Below are 21,548 nucleotides of genomic sequence, written 5' to 3' on the forward strand. Positions count from 1 at the left end.
GACACTAGTAAACACGCCGTTACACACTGACTAGACTTCAGAGCACTTCAGAGAAACTCAAGTAGAGGGATGTGGAGGCACCACTGTGTTAGCTTCGCAGAGTCAGATCCTAGAACCACTCCATCCCTTTTAGCACATGACAGCCCAGCAAAGAAGAATCTCACAACCTTCTTAAGTCTTTCTCCTTTTCTTTTTCTGGCCAAAAATTCATTGTCATTGAGTTTCTGTTCTTCCACACAGGATGGTACCCAGTATTCACTGTTTGGGACAAATCATTTTGTAAAGCACTTCGCAAGTATATGTAGTGATGGGTAGTATGGGGGTTTTGGACCAGTGATGAGAGACGAGTCAGGTCTGGTTATGCAGAGGCTGCAAGGCTTGTGCCTTTGGCTTTTGCTGTGTGAAGCAGCCAGGCAGCCAGAATGCAGAAAGAATCTTATAGGACTATTGGACCCAACTATGTTTGTGAAACTCATCTAAGAAAATCCTTGTAAGGTAGAAGAGGAGGAAAGAGACTTGAAAGACCCAGCCAAGATTTTTAACCCTCAGTGTTCATTGCAAGGAGGGGTGCACTAACAGGGGTGTCATTAGAGGGGTTTGAACGCTGTGATACATTGAGTATGCCTTCGATTCTATTCTTAGTCTTTCAGGTCAAGTTCAGATATAGTTCAGGGGTTAAGAAGCCAGGGCTCCTGGGCCATATATGGCCTGTAGTCTGTTTTTATATGCCCATGACTCAAGAGGATTTTTCGTTTTTTTTTATTGTTGGGGGAAAAAATCAAAAGAAGAATATTTTGTGACACATGAAAATGATAACCATTGCACATTTTGGCCCCATTTTATCGGGGCAAAATTACACCATTGCAGAAGGCTGCTTTTGCTGTACATAATCAGAGCTAAGTCTTAACAGAGTCCATACAGCCAGCAAAGAAAAAAAAAATAGCAAAAACACCGTTACAAAAATGTTTTCTGACCCCCAATAAAGCTCATTTTTAAATTCAACCTTGTTCCTTAAATAGATATCTGAGGTCTTGTTCAAATTCATGGATTCCTTTTAGAGGAGTGGTGTGTCATCTATGGGGAATGAGCCTTTACTTTTTATAAAACAGAAACAGACTTGGGACAGGTGGTTTAAAAGAGACTTGACCAGCCTTGACTATTAGTCAGGGAGAGACTAAAACCACAGGATACTGTTTCATACCTACCAATTTGTAAAGAAAGTTTAAATCTAATAATATGCCACATTGTAAGGGCACGAGCAATATCTATGGGCACTGCTGGTAGAAATGAAACTAGGCACAACCGTTTTGGAGAGCAGCTTGGAGATTCCGAGATGGAAGATGTGTTCATAAGATGACCCATGATTCCATCCCCGGTTTATCCTCTATTCTGCAGACATTCTAGCACATATGTCAGAGGAAAGACATGAAAGAATGTCCATGTAGCCTGGGTTGTGTGGTTAATTAATGCTGTTAGTTAATGGTTTTCCCATCCCTTCCAGGCACATGGTAGGTTGTGCTTGCAGCTCTCTTGTGGCTGGGTGGAGCCTTATAGCTAGTTTTGGACAGTGGGTTGTGAGAAGAAGTGACATATGCCATGGCTGGAGTGCACAGAAGGCCAGCCTGGGCTCCTTCCAAGTTATAACAACCCATGGAATCGAAGAAGAAATTATTGTGGAAAATAGAAAATATTTAAAATGACCACATTAAGAAAAGTCAGAAACCATCTGATCATCTCAATAGATGCAAAAAAAGCATTTGACAAAGTCCAACATCCATTCATGATCAAAACTCTTACTAAGTGGGTATAGAGGGAACATACCTTAACATAATAAAAGCCATTTACAACAAACCCACAGCAAATATAATACTCAATGGAGAAAAAGCTGAAAGCCTTCCCACTAAAATCTGGAACAAGACAAGGATGCTCTCTCTCACCACTGTTATTCAACATAATATTAGCAGTGCTAGCCGCAGCAATCAGACAAACAGAAGAAATAGAAGTATCCAAATTGGAAGAGAAGAGGTAAAATTGTCACTGTTATGCAGATGACATGATACTATATATAGAAAACCCTAAGAACCCAACCCAAAAACTACCTGAACTGATCAACAAATTCAGCAAAGGAACAGGATATAAGATTAACATTCAGAAATCAGTCGCATTTCTGTATACTAACAATGAAATATTACAAAAAGAATACAAAAATACAATACCTTTTCAAATTGCACCCTAAAAAAATCAAATACCTGGGAATAAACCTGACCAAGGAGGTGAAAGACTTATATGCTGAGAACTATAAAACATTAAGCAAGGAAATCAAAGAGGATTCAAAGAAATGGAAAGATATTCCATGCTCTTGGGCTGGAAAAATTAATATCGTAAAAATTGCCATACTACCCAAAGCAATCTACAGATTCAATGCAATCCCTATCAAATTACTCATGACATTTTTCACAGAACTAGAACAAGCAATCCAAAAATTTATATGGAACCACAAAAGACCCAGCATTGCCAAAGCAATCCTGAGGAACAAAAACCAAGCAGGAGGCATAACTCTCCCAGACTTCAGGCAATATTACAAAGCCTCAGTAATCAAGACAGTGTATACTGGTTACCAAAACAGACATACGGACCAGTAGAACAGAACAGAGAACTCGGCAGTAAACCCAGACACCTAAACGGTCAATTAATCTTTGACAAAGGAGGCAAGAACATAAAATGGGAAAAAGACATTCTTCTCAGCACGTGGTGCTGGAAAAACTGGACAGCTGCATGTAAATCAGTGAAACTGGAACACACCCTCACACCATGCACAAAGATAAACTCAAAATTGTTTAAAGATTTAAATGTAAGACAAGACACCATCAAACTCCTAGAAGAGAAGAACATAGGCAAAACATTCTCTGACATCAACCATACAAATGTTTTCTCAGCCCAGTCTCCCAAAGCAACAGAAATAAAAGCAAAAATAAACCAGTGGGACCTAATGAAACTGACAAGCTTTTGCACAGCAAAGGAAACCATAAAAAACCCCAAAAAGACAACTTACAAAATGGGATAAAATAGTTTCAAACAATGCCACTGATAAGGGCTTAATCTCTAAAATATACAAATTTATGCAACTCAACAACAAAAAGCCAACAATCCAATGGAAAAATGGGCAAAAGACCTGAATAGATATTTCTCCAAAGAAGATGTACAGATGGCCAATAAGCACCTGAAAAAAATGTTCCACATCACTGATTATTAGAGAAAAGCAAATCAAAACTTTGAGGTACCACCTCACACTGTCAGAATGGCCATCATTAGTAAGTCCACAGATAACAAGTGCTGGAGAGGGTGTGGAGAAAAGGGAACCCGCCTGCACTGCTGGTGGGAATGTAACTTGGTACAACCACTACGGAGAACAGCATAGAGGTACCTTAGAAAACTATACATAGAACGGCCATATGACCCAGCAACCCCACTCTTGGGCATATATCTGGACAAAACTTTCCTTGAAAAAGACACTTGCACCCGCACGTTCATTGCAGCACTATTCACAATAGCCAAGACATGGAAACAACCCACATGTCCATCGACAGATGATTGGACTAGGAAGATGAAGTATATATACACAGTGGAACACTACTCAATCATAAAAAAGAACAAAATAATGCTATTTGCAGCAACATGGATGGAACTAGAGACTCTCCTACTCAGTGAAGTAAGTCAGAAAGAGAAAGACAAATAGCATATGTTATCACTTATATCTGGAATCTAATAGATGGCACAAATGAACCTTTCCACAGAAAAGAAAGTCATGGACTTGGAGAACAGACTTGTTGGTTGCCAAGGGGGATGGGGAGGGAGTGGGATGGACTGGGAACTTGGGGTTAATAGATGCAAACTATTGCCTTTGGAATGGATAAGCAATGAGATCCTGCTGTATAGCACTGGGAAGTATGTCTGGTCACTTGTGATGGAGCATGATAATGTTAGAAAGTAAAATGTATACATGTATGTGTGACTGGGTCACCTTGCTGTACAGTAGAAAACTGACAGAACAGCTGTAATGGAAAAAATAAAAATCATTATAAAACAATAAAAAAACCCTTCAAGTTAAATAATAATACTACATATCAAAACTTAACATTATACTATCAGCCACTGCATACCAAAGCTATAGCCATGCTTAAAAGGTAATGCATAGCTTCAAGGGCATCTTTGGGGATAAGAAAATCTGAAAAAAAAAAATCAATAAACTTTGAATCTAAATTTGGATTTCTCAGAAGCAGATGCCAAGTCAATGGTTCCAGGGCAAATGGTTTATTGGGGGGAAGATTAGCTTGCCAGGGCTGCCGTAACAAAGTACTACAGACCAGATGGGTTAAGCAGCAGGAGGTGATTTCTTCCCGGGGCTGCGGTTGGTGGAGCTGATGTCGTCCGAGGCCTCTCTCCTGAGCTTGTAGATGCCACCTTCTACTGTCTCCTCACCAGCACGGCCTTCTCTGGGTGTGTGTCTGTGCCCCAACCCCCTTGTCTGATAAGGACATCAGTCAGACTGAATTAAGGCCGTCCCAATGACCTCATTTTAACTTATTCACCTATTTAAAGGTAGTATCTCCAAGTACAGTCACATTCTGAGGTACCAGGGGTTGCGCCTTGAGCCTATGAGGTGTTTTTTAAGGGCTGCACCTGTGGCATATGGAGTTCCCAGGCTAGGGTTCGAATCAGAACTGCAGCTGCCAGCCTATGCCGCAGCCACAGCAACACCAGACTGGAGCCATATCTGCAACCTACACCACAGTTCACGGCAATACCAGCTCCTCAGCCCACTGATCGAGGCCAGGGATCAAACTTGCATCCTCATGGATACTAGTCAGGCTCATAACCTGCTAAGCCACAAGAGGAACTCCAGTAACTGTTTTTAATTACTGATTTTTTTCATGTTTCTATCATATTCCTTTTGCAACAATTAAGAGACTGACACCTCTGGGAAAGTTGATAAATAGATCTAAACTTTTTCACTGTGTAGAGTAAGAGAAAGCTAGCAAGTGCTTTGTCCACGTGTTTAGTGTGCTTAAGGGTGGGGCGATCAGAGGAGGGGACCAACAGGGCACGGAGGTGGGAAGAGACCCACTGAAGCACGGGGCTCGACTAGAGACCACCCAGGGCAGCTGGGGAAAGCCCGGGAAGCCTCCACGTTCCCAATGCGCCCGTTGTCTGTCCTGCTGTGTCACCATCAATGACACACATCACTTCCAGGCTCTGCCTTCAGTTGTTTTTCTTGTTGTTGATTTCCAGTTTATAGCACTGTAGTCTGCAAAGATGCTTGATATGATTTCAATTTTCTTACAGTTACTGAGGCTTTATTTATAGCCCAGGATGTGATCAATCTTAGAGAATGTTCCATGTGCACTTGAGAAGAATGTGTATTCTGTTGCTTTCGGATGGAATATCCTATTAATATCTGTTAAGTCCATCTGGTCTAATGCTTCATTCAGGGCCTGTGTTTCCTTATTGATTTTCTGTCTGGATGATCTGTCCATTGCTGTAAGTTTGATTGTGTTGTTGTCGATTTGTCTTTTTAAGGTTGTTAGCAGTTGCTTTATATATTGTGGTGAACCTATGTTGGGTGCATAGATAGTTAAAATTGTTATATCTTCTTCTTGGATTGATTCTTTGATCATTATGTAATGACCTTCCTTGTCTCTTAAGATATTCTTCATTTTAAAGTCTATTTTGTCTGATATGAGTACTGCCACTACAGCTATCTTTTGATTCCCATTTGCAAGGAGTATTTTCTTCCATCCTCTTACTCTCAATTTGTATGTGTCCCTTTTGACGTGGCCTCCTCTTTGTCTTCTGGAGTAGCATATCTTTTTGAAAGTTTTCAGTCCATTTGGTTGGAAAACGCTTCGATTTTCACGTCAGCATTTGGTTGTAATTTTGTTGTTTTTAGGCGAAAAGCTGAGCTCCAGTCCTTCTGTTCTGCCATCTTAATCCCATCTCCCCAGGCTCTGCCTTCAGAACTGAGCCAAGCTCCTGTGTGTCATGGCTGCAACAGCCCACAAGCAGGTGGGCAGGGAGATCACTTGAGAGAATAATCTGCAACCAACAACCTCCCCCACCACCCCAGCTGGACCCTCACTCTGTGCAAGAGACACTGCCTTAGGTCTGAGAGCCTGAACGAGAGGTTCCTCTAAGTCTGTTTTTGTCATTGTTCTCGTAACTCTTCCTTTAGTTTTTTTGTCTGAAAGAACTTTTCCCCAACATAAGCAGTAGGTGGGCTAGAGACCTTGACTTAGGTTGTAGATCTTGAAAAAGTCCTCAAGAGCCCTGAGCATGTGGCCCATCCTTAGTCTGGGGACAGATCATTACTGAAGAGGGCATACTGAAACCTGCATGCTCGAAGCAGAGTCCAATTCTACTGTATGGGCCAAATCTCTTTTTAGGCTAAAGGCCCTGGTCTCTCCTGACCACCAGTTTCCACCAAACTGTATGATGTGCCTCCAGTCCAGCACGGCCTCAGAACTGCAAACTACATGGACCTCTCCAGTAAGGCCGCCCACTCCCCCCACTCCTCCACACAGGGTCCCCTGGAGGTTAAAAGAGTTTATTTTGAAATGAAAGGGCAACTGGAAAACGCTTCAATTTTCACGTGGCAAACCCTCATAAGCCTTCATTCGTCCTGACTGCTGTTCACAGCAGCAGCCCGGAATATGCTTTTTCCAGCCAGTCTGTTGTTGGTCTTAGGAAACAGATCCCTCTTCTTGATTTGACTCCCCCCCACCCCCGCCTCCTGTGCATTTGTTCTGCTTAAACCTTTCAGCACATTTGTTAATTTGAGTGACACTGAAAAACATCGCCACCCCATTCACGTGGAGTCATCGGTCCACGGGATGTGCCTCATTCATCTGCTTGGTTCCTTCCCTTTCAGCAGATACCATTGTGTTTTGAAACTCTGGATAATTATAGCTCTGTAAACCTAGAGTACAAGATCGCTTGGCTCCAGCCAGCTCCGCGCTCCTTTGGTAATAGTGTCATTGTTTAGTAATCGCCCTCTTCACAGAGCAAAGGGATCCCTGTTAGCCAAGAGGTCTACTCGCAGCACTTCCCCTGGGCCAGATAAACAGGAGCAGGGGCGTTCCTACCCAGAGAAGCAAAACACTCACGAGAGACTCGCCGCAAGTTTGACCAGGGCTGCTTTATCCCTCCCTCTGCAATGTCTTCACCTTGTCTTAGAAACAGATCAGCCCCCAGGCAGCCTTGCCCTTTGCTGGTGAAATCCTGGCTACGTGCAGGGAGCCCCGGGTGGGTGGTGTGCAGTGGAGAAACGGGGTGAAGGATGTGGGATGGGATTCAGAGCCCGGAGGGGTGGTCCCCCTGGATGGGAAGGAAGACATTTTCCTCCGCCCTTCTGGGTTATTCTTCTGCTCTAAGAATTCGACTGACGTGAGACTGATGAACGAGAGAAAATCCAACAAAAGGTGAATAACGTGTATACATGGGAGGGACCCAGGAAAGTTGTTTCACTGGCTGCAATGGCTGAAGCCCTCTCCTTAAATAGCGTCTTCTGCCAAAGACAGAAAGGGATGCTGGGTGGTGGTTTAGGACTTCAAAGGGGAGGAAGGCGTGCAGATGGAAAAGCCAGTGTTTGGAAAGTAAATGTGTGCTGGCCCTGCAGGGACAATGGGACCCGTGTCAACTCTGATCTTTAGGCTCTGCCTCGTGTTTCCCGCCAGACCCAGCCAGGAATCTTTGAGAATGTCTCTGGTGCCAGCTCTATTCTGGGAACCTGCCCTCTGTCTAAATGCTTTTAGGTAGTTAGGGGCAAGGTCAGTTTCTTCCTGAGTCTTTCTGGTGCTGATTGTTCTCAGCTTGAAATAAGCCGTGTGCCAAAGAGATATTTGGGAGTGACAAGTTGATCTCCCCTACCTTCCCAAGGGTGAGAGAGAGGAGAGAGAAACATCCCGAAGCTATTTGCCCGGAAGTGCAGGATGACCTCTGGGAGCTCTATGGGGGAGTCAGGGGAGGAGAGCAATGTAGCAAGAGGTAAGCGTTCTTAGACTCTGTGGACAGTCTCAGCAGGGAGTCTACAGCCACGTGTCCCAGCCTGTGGGTCCCAGTGAGGTCAGAGCCCAGGTTCCTCCGGGTCTTGCCCCACCTGCTGACACGTCCCAGAAGGTGACCTGCCCTACTGGTGCTTCAGAGTCCCTGGGCCATCGACTCAGAGGGCGGAGACTTGAGCCACATGGAACTCCTTTCCTCTGTCACTCCAGGTGGACCTAAGAGCCTGAGGCTGCCCCATCAGAAAATAAGGACCCTCAGCAAAGCACCCCTACACACCTACACTCACACGCTGCCCTTCCGCCTCCTCAGCTGTCCCTGGCCTGAGCCTGCAGCCGCAAGGGAGCAAATGGTGGAGGATGAGAGAAAAGACAGAGGGAGATTGAGAAGATAGAAGTGAAGAGTGATGTCGGCCTCCTCCTGGAGCTGATTCACTGTGGACCCGGAAGGTGCAGAAATGCTGTAACCATCCTGTGAATCAGTAGCTCATGCCTGATTACTAGAAACATTTTTTTCTTTTTTTTCCTCCTTTCTTTTCTTTTCCTTTTTTTTTTTAGACCAAACCTGACCCCAAGCTGGGTCAGGGCTCAAATCCGCACAACAGCAGTGACAACACCAGATCCTTAACCCACTGAGCTACTGGGAAACAACTCTTTTCTTTCTTTCTTCATACATATATACATATGTACTTTTTATATTTATACATTTTTGTATGAACTGCTATGTATGTACACATGTATGTGTGTGTATATATATATAATATACGTGTGTGTGTGTATATATATATATAATTATAGTTTGAGTATAAAATTATTTTAAAGTGAAAATATTTGAAATCCTATCTGAATGTCCCTTATCTGGCCAAAGCAGAACCTTCCGAAAAATACAGCTGCCACCAGCCCCGCTTTAAGGGGGTTTCCTGCAAATTTCAGGAAGGAGGCGGACTGGCCTCTCCCATCAGCATTGAGAAAACCCAGCAAAACCTGGTCCAGTTTCCCACAAGGCCCCGCCCCCCTCCCCTTTCTGTTAAGTTGGTAAATTAACCTTTACCTCCAAGATTCAGCACGTTACCCATTACCAAGAACTCCCACAGGCACATGTAAATGAACCATATTTTTTCTCCTGTTAATCTGTCTCCTGTCAGTTAATTTGCAGGCCCTGAGCATTCAACCTAAATGGGTGGAAGAAGCCTTTTCTCCCAAGTTTGTAGGTGCAAACGCAAACACACGTACAAACAATCACACACAGCTAACAGGACCTGCAGGTGCTCTCAGATCTGAAAATGTTTGGACTCTCTGTCCCCCAGTGCCCCGTGTCCCCCCAGCCCGACACACACATTGCAGAGGCCCTTAGACGTGGGTCTCCTCCCACTGGGCTCTGCCTCTATCTGGTGGCGTCACCTGTGTCCTGCCTGGTCTCACATCTCCAACCATAGCTGAGGCCCTCCAGGACACCAGAGCTCCTGATGACAGGAATTGCAGGGGCAGGTCCTCTATTCCTTGTGTGATTTTCTTTTTTTTTTTCTTTTTTTTTTTTTTGTCTTTTTATGGCTGCGCTCTCAGCATATGGAAGTTCCCGGGCTAGAGGTTGACTCTCACAGCTACAACTGCCAGCCTACACCACAGCCACAGAAATGCTGGATCGGAGCTGAGTCTCAATCTATACCAGAGCTCATGGCAACGCCAGATCCCCAACCCACTGAGTGGGGCCAGGGATTGAACCCGCATCCTCATGGACACTAGTCGGGTTCTTAACCTGCTGAGCCACAGTGGGAACTCCCTCATATGATTTTTCTAGCAGAGATTTTATTTTTAAGCACACCGTTTCTATTGTTTTGCTCCCTTTTTTTCTGTTAAAATCTTGCCTTCTTCCCACGAGGCTTTTGCCTGTATCTGATGTGGCTCAGAGAGGGACCTATTCACCTTGCAGGACCCCCAGGTTCTGTGGACGCCTGTCTGTGGGCCTTGGGGCACTTTGAACACCTCTTGGCACCTGGCCCAAGTCCACAGTCCTGTATCCATAAATCTAAAATCCAGAAGGCTCTGAAAACAGAGAGATTTTTTAACTGCTTTGGTGGCCACATGTGAAGGATATAAGGCTCTGTTTATCCCACTTAGTGAATAGCCATACATTTTGCTGATACCACGAGTGAAGAAATACTGACGTGTTCGATACCCAGGAATTTTGCCTCAGACCCCTCTGGGATGTTATCAGATGGTTTGTGCATCAGAGTGTCCTGGTAAAATCTGGAACATTCTGAATTCTCACACCTATGTGGCTTCCGGGGCTTCAGGTATGTGACCGCGGTGGTGGTGTGCTCAGTCAGCACGTGCCGACTGAATGTCTGACCGGCTCCTTCCTTCCCACACCTGGTTTCCTTCAGGCCAAGTTCCTGGTGCTGTCCCCTTCCTCTGCAGGAACAGCTGTCCCCAGGCTTCGTGGGAACAGGTGCTGGTGGGTCAGCCCAGGTTTGCTATGACCAGCGGGCCGATCCACATGTGGTCCAAAGCTGGGCCCTGGCGGCATGTGGGGGCTTTCTGATACGAAAATAATTCATCCTTAGCATCACATAAGGGAAAAAATAGACAAAATATTTTGAGATCTGAACAGGCACTTGTGTCCAACCAGTTAACAGAAAAGCAAAACAAAACAAAACCACAACAAAAAGGGAAGCTGATCTTGCCAGTAGTCGGTTACAAACACCTGAATGGAACTATACTGATGCTCCAGCCATATTAAATCAGCTCGGGGTGGGTGTTGGAGAATCTTTCTTTCTGTTTTGCTCTCTGTCCTTTTTCGCATCTCTCTCTGCACTGCCCAGGGTCCTGGCTCCGCTCTCCTGGTGTCCCCTGCCTACTTTTCTATTTGTATTTAGGATTTCCACTCCTTTAAAAAGGGCCCCCAAATTGGTGAAACTCCAGGCCCCACAAAACATGGATGCTCTCTGGGGGGCTGACAGGCACTCCTGGCCTTGGGGACCAGGGGGGCTCCCTGCCCTCCCAAGTTTTTTATTCTTTCTGGTGGATCATCCACATGGCAGACCTTCCTCATGCAGCCGATAAGGATGGAGTCTCACTCCAGGACTTGAGTATTTTATGCTGAAATGCTCCCTCCTTTCCAGGAGCCAGAGGCCAGAGAAAATAAGTGACTTAAAGCAAAGTCTGTAGCCTCTGAGATAGGCGTTTTTCCTTTCATTTATGGATGAGAAAGGTGATGCTCAAAAAGCTTGAGGAGTCTTTTAACTCAGGTCACAGAGCTGATTAGAAACCCAATCAGGCTTTGAATCCAGCTCCTCAATTCCTAAACTGGTGTTTTTCTTTTCCATGTTCCATCAGACACAGTCTTTGGAATAAAGACAAGAAACTGGATCTTTCTGGTCAGAGCTAGTTAAGAAGCACATGGGTCTTTTTGAGTAACTGGGACCTCACGTTCCCAGTATTTTGATGGACAGAAAGAAGACACAACTTTTGAGGCTGTGTTCTCTCCTTTCACTTTTTCACACTAACGTGTGTTTCAGAGGAATGGGACTTCCATGTTTCAGATACTTTTAAAGTGCTTATGCCACTTAATGATGTTTGGCTTAATTTTTAAAGCATGCTGTAAGACTTGGGGCCAGACCAATCCCCACGTGGCTGCATCCTGCGTGTGTTGATATTTGTGTCAGTGGCAGGAAGGAAAGGCCGGGGAGGCCAAGAGGCAGGACCTCTTGTCGCCCCTCTGTGACACAGGCGTGTCCAGCATGGTGGGCTTCCAGGTGAGGGTCCAGCAGGCTAGTGCAGAGGTGACAAGGAAGGGACACTATTAGTTTGGTGGGGTTGCTGCAACACAGTATTACAAACAGGTGACTTAAATAGCAGAAATATATTGTTTCACGGTTCTGGAAATTAGAATCTGACATCAAGGTGTGGGTGGGGCCGTGCTCCCTCTGAAAGCTCTGGAGGAATGTCTGCTCCATGCCTCTCTGCCAGCTTCTAGCAGTTCCCTGGATTGTCATAGCGGGGCTCCAGTCTTCACAAGGTGTTCCCTGGTGCGTGTGTGTCTGTCTGTCTGTCCAAATCATCCCTCTTAATAAGGACACAAGTCATATGGGGTTAGGGGGCCATACTCTACTTCAGTATGACTTCGTCTCAACGTACTTTATCAGCAGTGACCCTATTTCCAAATACAGTCACGTTCTGAGGTTAGGGCTTCAACACACCAATTCTGCGGGACATATTTTAAGCCATGATGGTACACCCTCCAGCCCTCCAAAATTCAGGCCCTTCTCACATGCAGAATATGTTCATCTTATCCCAAGAGCCCTGCAAGTCTTAATTTATTCCGGTATCAAGTCTAAGTCCTAAATCTCATCTAAATAAGGAGTGAGTGATCATGGCTTGGGGTATGATTCACCTGGGGCAAAATTCCTCTCCATCTGGGAACCCATGAAACCAGACTACAAGTTACCTGCTTCCAGAATACAGTGGGACCCTCAAAGGATGGACCTCGAAGGATAGACCTTCCCATTCCAGGTGGGTGAACTCGGAAGGAGAAAGGGTTGTGGGTCCCAATAAAGGCAGGAACCCAGCAGTGTAAATTCCATTTGATGGTAAGGCTTGAGCATAACCCTCTTTGGCTCAACACTTTCCCCTTTGAGCCCGCCCCCATTTTGGAGGGGATGCTTCTCCTAAAGTCTACTGATTTCAGTGTTAATCCTGCCTTTAAAAAAATGCTGCTTTCACAGCAACATCCAGACCAGTGTTTAACCAAACAGTCCAGACAAGCTGACACAGAAAATTAGCAATCACGGATATTTTTCACAGAAAGTATTAGAATGTGCCCAAGACGGGAGAAGGTCAGGAAGCGACATTTAGAGAAGACGGAGAAGACTCTCAGGCCGGGCGACCCTGACGTCCCCGGGGGGCAGCACCCGGGGGGCTCCCTGAAGGGTGGGTGAAAGGTAGTTTTCAGCTGTCCCAGTGGTTTCAATCAGAGAAACGGACAGAAATGGTGGCGTAGTGGGTGGGAAATACAGATGCCCAGAAGGTCAGGGCTGTGGCCGGAGAGGGAACTGGCCCATCTGGGGCTGGGTACCCTGGGAACTAAGAGCTGAATGTTTGTGTCCCCTCCAGATACACAGGTTGGAGCCTCGACCCCACTGTGATGGCATCTGGAGGTGGACCTCTGGCAGGTGATGAGGTTTAGGTGTGGTCCTGAGGGCAGAGCCCCCAGGATGGTAATTAGAGCCTTTCTAAAAAGATGATCGGAGTTCCCATTGTGGCTCAGCGGTAACAAACCTGACTTGTTTCCATGAGGATGGGGTTCGATCCCTGGCCCAATTCAGTGGGTTCAGGATCCAGCGTTGCCGTGAGCTGTGGTGTAGGTTGCAGATGCGGCTTGTATCCCGAGTTGCTGTAGCTATGGCCTGGCTGGCAACTGCAGCTCCAATTGGACTCAGCCTGGGAACTCCTGTATGCTGCAGGTGCAATGGTTTAAAAAAAAAAAAAAAAAAAACCAAATAAATAAATAAAAAGAAGATGAGACACCAAAGCTTCCTTTACCTGCCACATGGCTAAGAACAGGATGTCACCAAGAACTGAATCCTCTCATGCCTTTTCTTGGACTTGCATCCCCCAGAGCTGTGAAGGGTAAACATCTGTTGTTTCAGCCACGCAGGCTGTGGTCTTTTGTCACAGAGAATGAGCTAAGACACAGAGGAAGCCACTCGGCCTCCTGAAGTGCCTCCCGGGGGCAAGACTCTGTCGTATGATACTTGTCTGCCTGCCTGTCTCCTCATAAGACTTCAGCCTCCACGGCTGGTCTCCCAAGAGGATGTCTCCCCAGCCGCTCTGGGGGGGGGGGCTGTGGAGTGAGAACACTGAACCTTCACCACTTGACGGAGGCCCCCCAGAACTCGACCCTTTGGAGAAAGAATTTAGCAGAGAGCCTGAGGGTAGTGAGCAGATAAGTGCAAGAGAGAAGAGAGAGAAGGTAGGGGTGGCGAAGCACAGACAGGCTCTGCGGGGGGTGTGCAGAGAGACAGAGGGAGAAAGAGCAAGAGCCGAAGAGGTCGCACCTGCTCTGGAGGTCACGTCCATCACTTGTGTGGGGGCGGTCCTTCCGGGCTCCCTCTGGCCAATCATCTTGCTTCGTCTGGCCTTGAGCCCCACCCCCACCCCCCCCAATCCTTTGGCCTGACGCAGGGCCCTCCCCTGCGTGTGCGCCCCTCTTTCAGCCACGATGGATTCCACCCCCAGGGTTCCTGGGAGGTGGACGAGATGTACTGGGGTCTGGTGCCCCTCCCTTCTCTGACCCCCGAGGAACCTCCTGTGAGTGTGTAGTTCCCGAGGTCTCCTTGACCTCAGGAATGAGAACGGGGTGGCCGCTATCTTTTGTCCACGCAGGATGCTCCTCCTTGCTCCTGCTAGAGTCTTTCTCTTGAACATCTGCTCACAGGGAAGAGGTGACAGGTGCACGGCCCATCTTATCTGGGACCTGGACCCATCTTATCTCCTGCTTCGCAGCAGCCAGCACAGGACCTCAAGCAACAGTGGCTGGACTGCGCACCACTTCCTAAAGCCCCACCGGGGCAACGCGACTTGATAATGGCCAAGGGGGTTTAGTGTGGCAGGGGCACAGCAAACCTGTCTGGAAGCTGTGTTGGCCAGGCCAGCACATGGCTCTTAACTAGAACGTGTGACTGAGTTGGGTGGGGAAGCCGGAGGCTGGAAAGACAAGAGGTGTTTAACGCCTCCCTCCAGCCCCCCATTGGCACCTGCAAAACCTGGTGGTTGTGTGAACCTGAGTTAAGATAAAGTGACTTGAAGGAGACCAGCCTGTGAGGCCTTTCTCTTCTTTGTAACAAGAGATCTTAATCTCTACACAGAGTAGAGGTTCAGGTCTTTGGCTAGAGGGTACCTTCGGATGAGAGGGAGAACGGTGGAGAAGCTCCTGCTCCTAAAGAGAGTCGCCCCCAACAGGTGGGGGCCTCGACCCCTCCTTACATCCCTTCTGCTGCCTTCAGGTCGGCTGTCCTCGCCCGGCTTGTATCTGCCAAGGTCACGGAAGTGGGCAGCTGGGCTGCGATGTTTCCGTGTCGGTCCGCTCGGCACATGACACAACACGTGTGACCACCGTGTGACATTTGCTCCCCCGCTTTGCTAACGTCCCACCCCCACGCCCCCTGCTTTGAATGAGACTTGGGAGGGGGCTCAGGGCTGTCCAACCAGCATGCTGATTTCCCTGTCAAATCTGCGTTCAATTTAGTTGATTTAAAGGACTTGACTTAGTGGAATGACTAAGGCAGGCGAGCTTGGCCAGTCGCTCTTGGAAAGGCACAAACACGCTCCCTGCCGAGACCTATGGGGCTCTGCCACCTATTGTTTATCTAAAAGCAGCACTGTATTACTGTCGCTCAATTAGTCCAGACGGCGGACACAAATGACTCTTGGCGGCTACGTCCTACCCGGCGCATCACACATAAATGCCAAAGCTGCTCTAATAGCTGGCTCATAAAATCAGATCGTGCCTGTATTGACTCTGCGATTAAGCCCGTCGTCACCCTTTCTTTTGAAATCACTTCTTAATCGAATTACAGACAGTATTTTCACGTGAGTAAAAGAACGTTAACCCCAGTAATCAAACAATTCTGTTCCTTTTATGAGCAGCCAACCAGGGTTCTTCCAAACGTAAACTTTGGAGAGGAGTTTATTTGCTATAAACAAACCAGCATATTTTTTCCCCTCAAGGTCAAAATATGGTTGCTGTAGGGTTTTTTTTTTTTTCTATAAACTTTTTTTCTAAAAATTGCACAATCTGTCATTTCACAGACACCCACGAAAAGCCACTCCTAATCACTTGCAGAAGATAAGTTTCTCCCTGTTTATACTCAATGCTGTGAAAATGCTATTATACGCAAATGTCTCCTCTGTTTTGCAAACATATGCTTTCTCTCTCTCTCTCTCTCTCTCTCTCACACACACACACACACACACACACACACACACACACTCCCCCCCCTCCCCAGAGGCAGTGCTTGGAATAGGCTGTCTTTTGAGAAAAGATAGAAATGGAAAGCATTGAGCCTCCTAACACTTCCCATTTTGCAGATCCATCTTGGAAGCATCAGTGGTTGACATGTCAACTTCACGTGCACTACTGACCGTGCTGGATGCGCACCTTTGGGATGGAGAGGTGCCTGCTGTCTGCCCAGACCCCTGCTTTACAGCCGAAGAAGCTGACAGAGGAGTCAGGCGATTTAAGGCAAGTTGGCAACCACTTTGGTGGCAGATGGATGACTGGGCCCAGGTGTTCTAGTCACGTTCCTGGACAGGTGTGTGACGGAAATACAAAATCTGAGAATTTGAGCAGGAAGGCCCCGTGCTCTTGGTGGGGGTCCCGGGGTCTGAGCGCCGCAGGTAAGCTTTAGGTGTTTAGAGCTGTGTTGCAGCCGCCTCCCCTCCCCTCGGATCCCTCCACCCCCACGTTTACCCCCCAAACACACCCACGTGCCCCCTTCAAGAATAGCATGTTTCTAAAGTTTTCATTTGCGTTTAAGGTTGGAACGCATCCAGGCCAAAGATGAAAATCTCCAGCCTGGCCCTCTGTCCCTCACAGCCCTGCAGGCTCCCTCTGGCTCCTGCCATAGGTGGGGACCCACCTACCTCATGTCTCAAAACCCTGTCTCTCTCCTCGGGGTGAGAGGAAGGGGGCGATGCTGGCACTGAGAGAGGAACTCCTCTTTTCACCCAGCGACATGACATGGTCGGGGGCCGAAGGCCGACGTGAAGGAACCTCCCAGACCATTCTGGTGGCCGGGGTCGGAGGCGGTGGATGGACCTGGAGTTGGGAGGTCAGGCTCTGCCCTCCTGAGTGGCTTCGAGCTTGTTCCCTTGGACGCCCTTCGCCCGTTTCATCAGAACCGGAAGCATTAGGGCATGGACAAGGCGGCACCCAAGAGTCAAACGACCTTAGCTCTGGTGCCCAGCGAATGCCTCTGCCACTTACCCAGGCCCTGACGTGGGGCTCCTGTCCTGGCTCCTCCCAGCTCTGCTTCCGCCACAGTTTTCCTAACAATGCCTATCCTTGCCTCCCAGGCATGTGGGCCGCTCTGCGAAGCACACCGCGTCCCCGATGCCCATCCGCATTCAGCCCGGCCTCTTCCACTCCTGGCATGAAGGTCAGCACCAAGGGAGAGGCAAGAGGTGCCTGATGGCTGATGAGGGAGTGAGTTAGAAAAAGCTAACCTTGGCGGGAGCAGTGCTATGTCATCGGCTGTAGGCTGTTACTTAGGGCTCACCTGCCCCGTGCCCACCTTTAAGAGAAAACAGCTTTTCTGATGTCAGATGCTTCCAGCCGGTTCCGCCTCCACCCCCTTCCCGGGGCGAAGCCGGCGGCGGCCAGCTGCCTGGCTGAGGGACCGGCTGCCTTGGTTTCACGGCCTCACGTTCAACGGTCTCGTGCTCTGGTGAGAACTTTCCTCAGGAAGCCGCACGCGGGACCCTGAAGACGAGCACGTCTTCCTGGAGCCTCTCAGTCCTGAGCTGTACGCTCTCGCCCCGCTGAGGTTTGGCCTCCCTCTCCTGCCTCTGAAACCACAAAGCAGTTAGAGATGCTAATCTCTCGACACAGAGTCACTCTGGCACCACAGGCAGAGGTCGCCTGGGGTCACCATCGCCCGTCTGTGGTGGAAAGTTCCAAGCGGTGCAGTGGCTTCTGTGATCTGCCAGTTGCCTCAGAGAGAGCCCTGGACCCCACAGGAAGGTGGTTTTCCGAGGCAGGGTAAAAATATATTTGCGTTTGTTTACAGACGAGGGATTATTTTTAGCCGGAGGGTGAGGCAGGATGAGGAACGAGGGGCCCCACGGTGGTGGGGCTTCGCCAGCGGGACCTGCACCTGCCCACCGCCAGGAGTTTGGGGGTTTCTGCTTCTGGTTGTTGCTGCACTTGCCTGCCCCTCCCGCCCACCTCCCAGGGCCTCAGGGAGAGGCAGCACCCATCCCAGAGCTGCCTCTGCATCCGACTGCTCTGTTTCCTCCAGGCCAGCCAGCCACACTCGACAGGCCAGCAGCTGAGCTTCAGGCTGCAGGGAGCTCTGTCTGGCTGCTGAGGGACGAGGGCCACGCCTTTGAAGTCCCTGCTGCCGTGCCCTGCTCTGCTACTAACCATCGTCAGCTCAGGGCACATCTTCGGGTCATGTGAGTGGGCTGGCTGGACAGCTGTTGTCCAGATGCTTCAACCTCACTGGGGGAAGTCCAAGCCGAGGGGTGGCCAGGGCGTTTGGAGAGAAATGCCAGTTCTTTGGTACCTGGCTTCTGGGGTAACAGGGAGGAAAAGAGAGATGCACACTGCTGTCCTCCAGCTAAGGCACCACTGTGACCATGACCCCCAGCTCCACCCACAGGGATGTGGGGACAGAACAAGTAAAGGTGAGACGAGGAGCACACTCCCGGGGAGTGACTCTGGGATCGGCAGCAGAGTCCGGGTCACTCACAAACCACCAGTGGCCACCCAGATCCTTCTCTCGCCAGGAACTGCTCCAGCAGAGCTGCTCTTAGAGATAACTGAACCTACTCTCTGAGGCCCTGCCAGCCTAGGGCTGATGGGTCCAGACAAGATACAGCCCAGCAGGCTGTGCTCGGCCCACATCCCCTGGGAGTCCTGTATCATTTTCAAGCACCCCAGCTCCAGGGGCCTCTTTTGTCAGAGGGCTTCCTTCAGGGTTCTGGAACGACTCTGCTGCTTAAAGAAAGTGATAATGGGAATTTGCATCCTTGCAGAGGTGACAGCCCTTAACCAATGGAGGACGGACGGGAGAAGGATATAAATAGTCCAGCCTCCCTGGGCCTCATCAGGACTAAGGAGAAGGTTGCAGGGAGGCTCTGGAGAGAGCGTAAGTCTCACGGCACCACTTCCCTTCCTGGGGATTTGCGCCATGGGCACCCTTACCCAGCATCCCTCTCTTCTGAGTGACTTCCCAACCACCTACTGATTTTCCTGAAACATTCCTTACATGGGTCACTCTGCGCCTGCTTCTGGAGACTCTAACATAAGACACAGGACAAGGCACGGGAGGCACTGTCTACCCTAAGGCCCAGAGTCAACCCAGTTTCCCCTCCTTGCCCATGGCTTCTCGGCTTTTTCAAGTTCAGCCTTCCTAGCTCACCCCATGGAGAGTCTTCAAGCAAAAGGATCTCTCATGCTGTTGCACAAGCATAGTAGACAACTGTTTTCCCACTCCGCAGAGTCTTCTGTAAGATCTCAACTCCAAGTCAGCACCAGGGCCCCAGGGGAAATTCTGCTTCCCAAGTCTTAATTCAGAGTAAGGAGGCCTTGGCTCCAGCTTCCAACCACACAATCGCCTCGTGTTCCCCCCACCTCCCTCCAGCCCAGCAAAAATGAAAGCCAATGGGGGCCTTATATGGCATTCGCCAGCTTTGGAAAACTTTTCAAAAATAGTTTCAGTTCCTTTCTTATTATCTCCCCGGAGTCTGATAATTCCTGGAAGGAGGACTGTAGATGCATTGATATGTGGCGACTCCAGCAGAAAATCAATTCTGTAGCTCTGGAAAGCTGTAAAGAAAGCCCACGTGCACCCCTGCTGGGAGCTCTCAACTCTCTCCTCCCTCTGGACCCTCTGAGCCCTGGAATTAACTCCCGCTTCTCCACAGCACAGGCAGCCCAGGGTGCTGGATGCCAGGCCCCAAGGGAAGGACGGGGTGCGAACCAGAGAACCCCGTTCCTCCAGCTTGTCCTTCCTCCCCTTTGCCTCAATCCAGGAACATCCAGCTTAGGAGAAACCTCAGCGTGGCTTTCAACATGACCTGCACCCTGGGAGACTTCCCACCACACATCTCTCAGCACATCTGGGCTCGTTGTGACCGCTGCTGCTCTTGACTCAACCCCGGAAACATTCTGAAGCTGCAGCTTTGGACTTGAAGAACTAGAAACAAAGCCTCGAAGTCCTGTGCCTGATTCCATCCTGGTCACGCTTGTATCAGGACTGGGTGGGTGGGTGGGGAGAAACTGGAAGAGAAGTAGCGGGAAAGGTATCGTGAAGAATCCTCAAGTCCCAGTTCTTGTTCGTCTTTTTCCACCGTCAAGGCCTGATGCCCTTGTCATGGTGGCCTGGGTCTTCATGAAAAGGTCTTTCCTGGAGAGGGTGCGTCCTGGGTCTGTCGTGGGAGGAGAGAGGTGGTCTAAGGGAGAAGGCAGAAGGGGCCGTGGGCAGTGCCAGAGGGTGCCTGGTGAGTAGTCACAGGGCCTGGCCTTTCCCCCAACCCACAGAGCCGGGCAGGCCCACGAGGCGCATCCACCCTCAGCAAGAGTGTTTGGGTTGGAGGAGGAATTGTCTTGAATTCCAGCCTCAGCAAAACTGTTGAGGACTCTGCCAACCCAGGTGTGGCAGATAATGAAAAGTGTTTTCTCTTTTCTCTTCCTTTCACTTTCCTTTCTTGCCAGAGTGAGTGAACTCTGGGCTTGCCATGGTGTTTTAATTAATTTTTGATTAAAAAAAAAAAAAAGGAAAGGGAGTTAAAATTAAAACCTGCTATATAAAAGCCAAGCAATTTCTGGAAGGTCCTGAGCTGCTGCTGGCAAGTGTGTCCAGGAGTTAGGAACAATGTGCTTGCTGTTTTAGGAGCAAACCAGCAAAGCAGAGCCAGGCTGGAGAAGGCTCTCCTGGCATGACCCAGAACTGGCTTTAGTTAGGGGTTCACACAAGCCTCTTTGGAAGCCGATGAGGAGGCAGGGCTGGGTGAGCCATCCCATGGTCCAAAGCTCATCCTTTGGTCTTTGCGCCTCAGCGCTTCCACGTGGACCCTGAGTCCCAGCAGGGGGCGGTGGGGGGGGGGATAAGGAGGGGAGAGGCTCACCCCTGTTCCCCTAGCGCCCAGGCCAGTGCTTGGCATGCCACAGGCGCTCAGTGTGTGCTTGTGGATGAAATGGGAGCTTACCAAAGCAGTCCTAGCCTCTCAAACTTTTCACGGAAGAGGTGAAAACAAGATCCAGGAAGGGAGACATACAGGTGTCTCCTTAATTTCTCTCTCTCTACCCAGAAAGATTAACTATGCGTTAAGAATTGTAAGAAAGGGGGAAAAAGAGGAGTTTCTTTAAGCAAGTAAAACATGCCTTGTTCTTGCACTTTAGGAGCAAGAACCCAGGTTCTTGGCCCCTGCAGCCAGGCTGCCTGGGTCACTCTCCTCGCTCTGCCATTTGGGCCGGTTACTTGATGTCTCTGTGCTTTGGCTCCATGTTTATACTCGGTAATATCACCAGGACCTGTCTCATGGGGTTGTTGTGACATAGACCTAACACATGCAACAGCGCGGGTACATAAGAAGCACTACTTAAGTGTCATCATAATTATCGTTGCTTTGGGTCAGTCACTGCGCTAGGGACTTTGCTCGTTTTATGTTTCACCTACAGCATCTCTATAAAAATAAACACTTCTCCTCAGAAAAGAAATCATAGACTTGGAGAAGAGACTTGTGGTTGCCTGATGGGAGGGGGAGGGA

The 21,548-nt window shown here is 48.7% G+C and overlaps 1 long non-coding RNA gene across 3 annotated transcripts in view; it reads left to right on the plus strand.

Moving 5' to 3' along the window:
* The window catches only part of LOC106507125, a 267,777-nt gene extending 247,601 nt beyond the window's left edge, over positions 1–20,176 (plus strand). For 2 of the 3 annotated variants that reach the window (XR_002346312.1, XR_002346311.1), the window contains exon 4: positions 16,143–20,176. This is a non-coding gene — a long non-coding RNA (uncharacterized LOC106507125). The remainder of the gene's footprint in view (positions 1–16,142) is intronic. The other variant, XR_002346313.1, reaches the window with a different exon arrangement.

The sequence above is a fragment of the Sus scrofa genome, chromosome 7 (assembly GCF_000003025.6).
Source record: "Sus scrofa isolate TJ Tabasco breed Duroc chromosome 7, Sscrofa11.1, whole genome shotgun sequence".
NCBI classification, from domain to species: Eukaryota; Metazoa; Chordata; class Mammalia; order Artiodactyla; family Suidae; genus Sus; species Sus scrofa.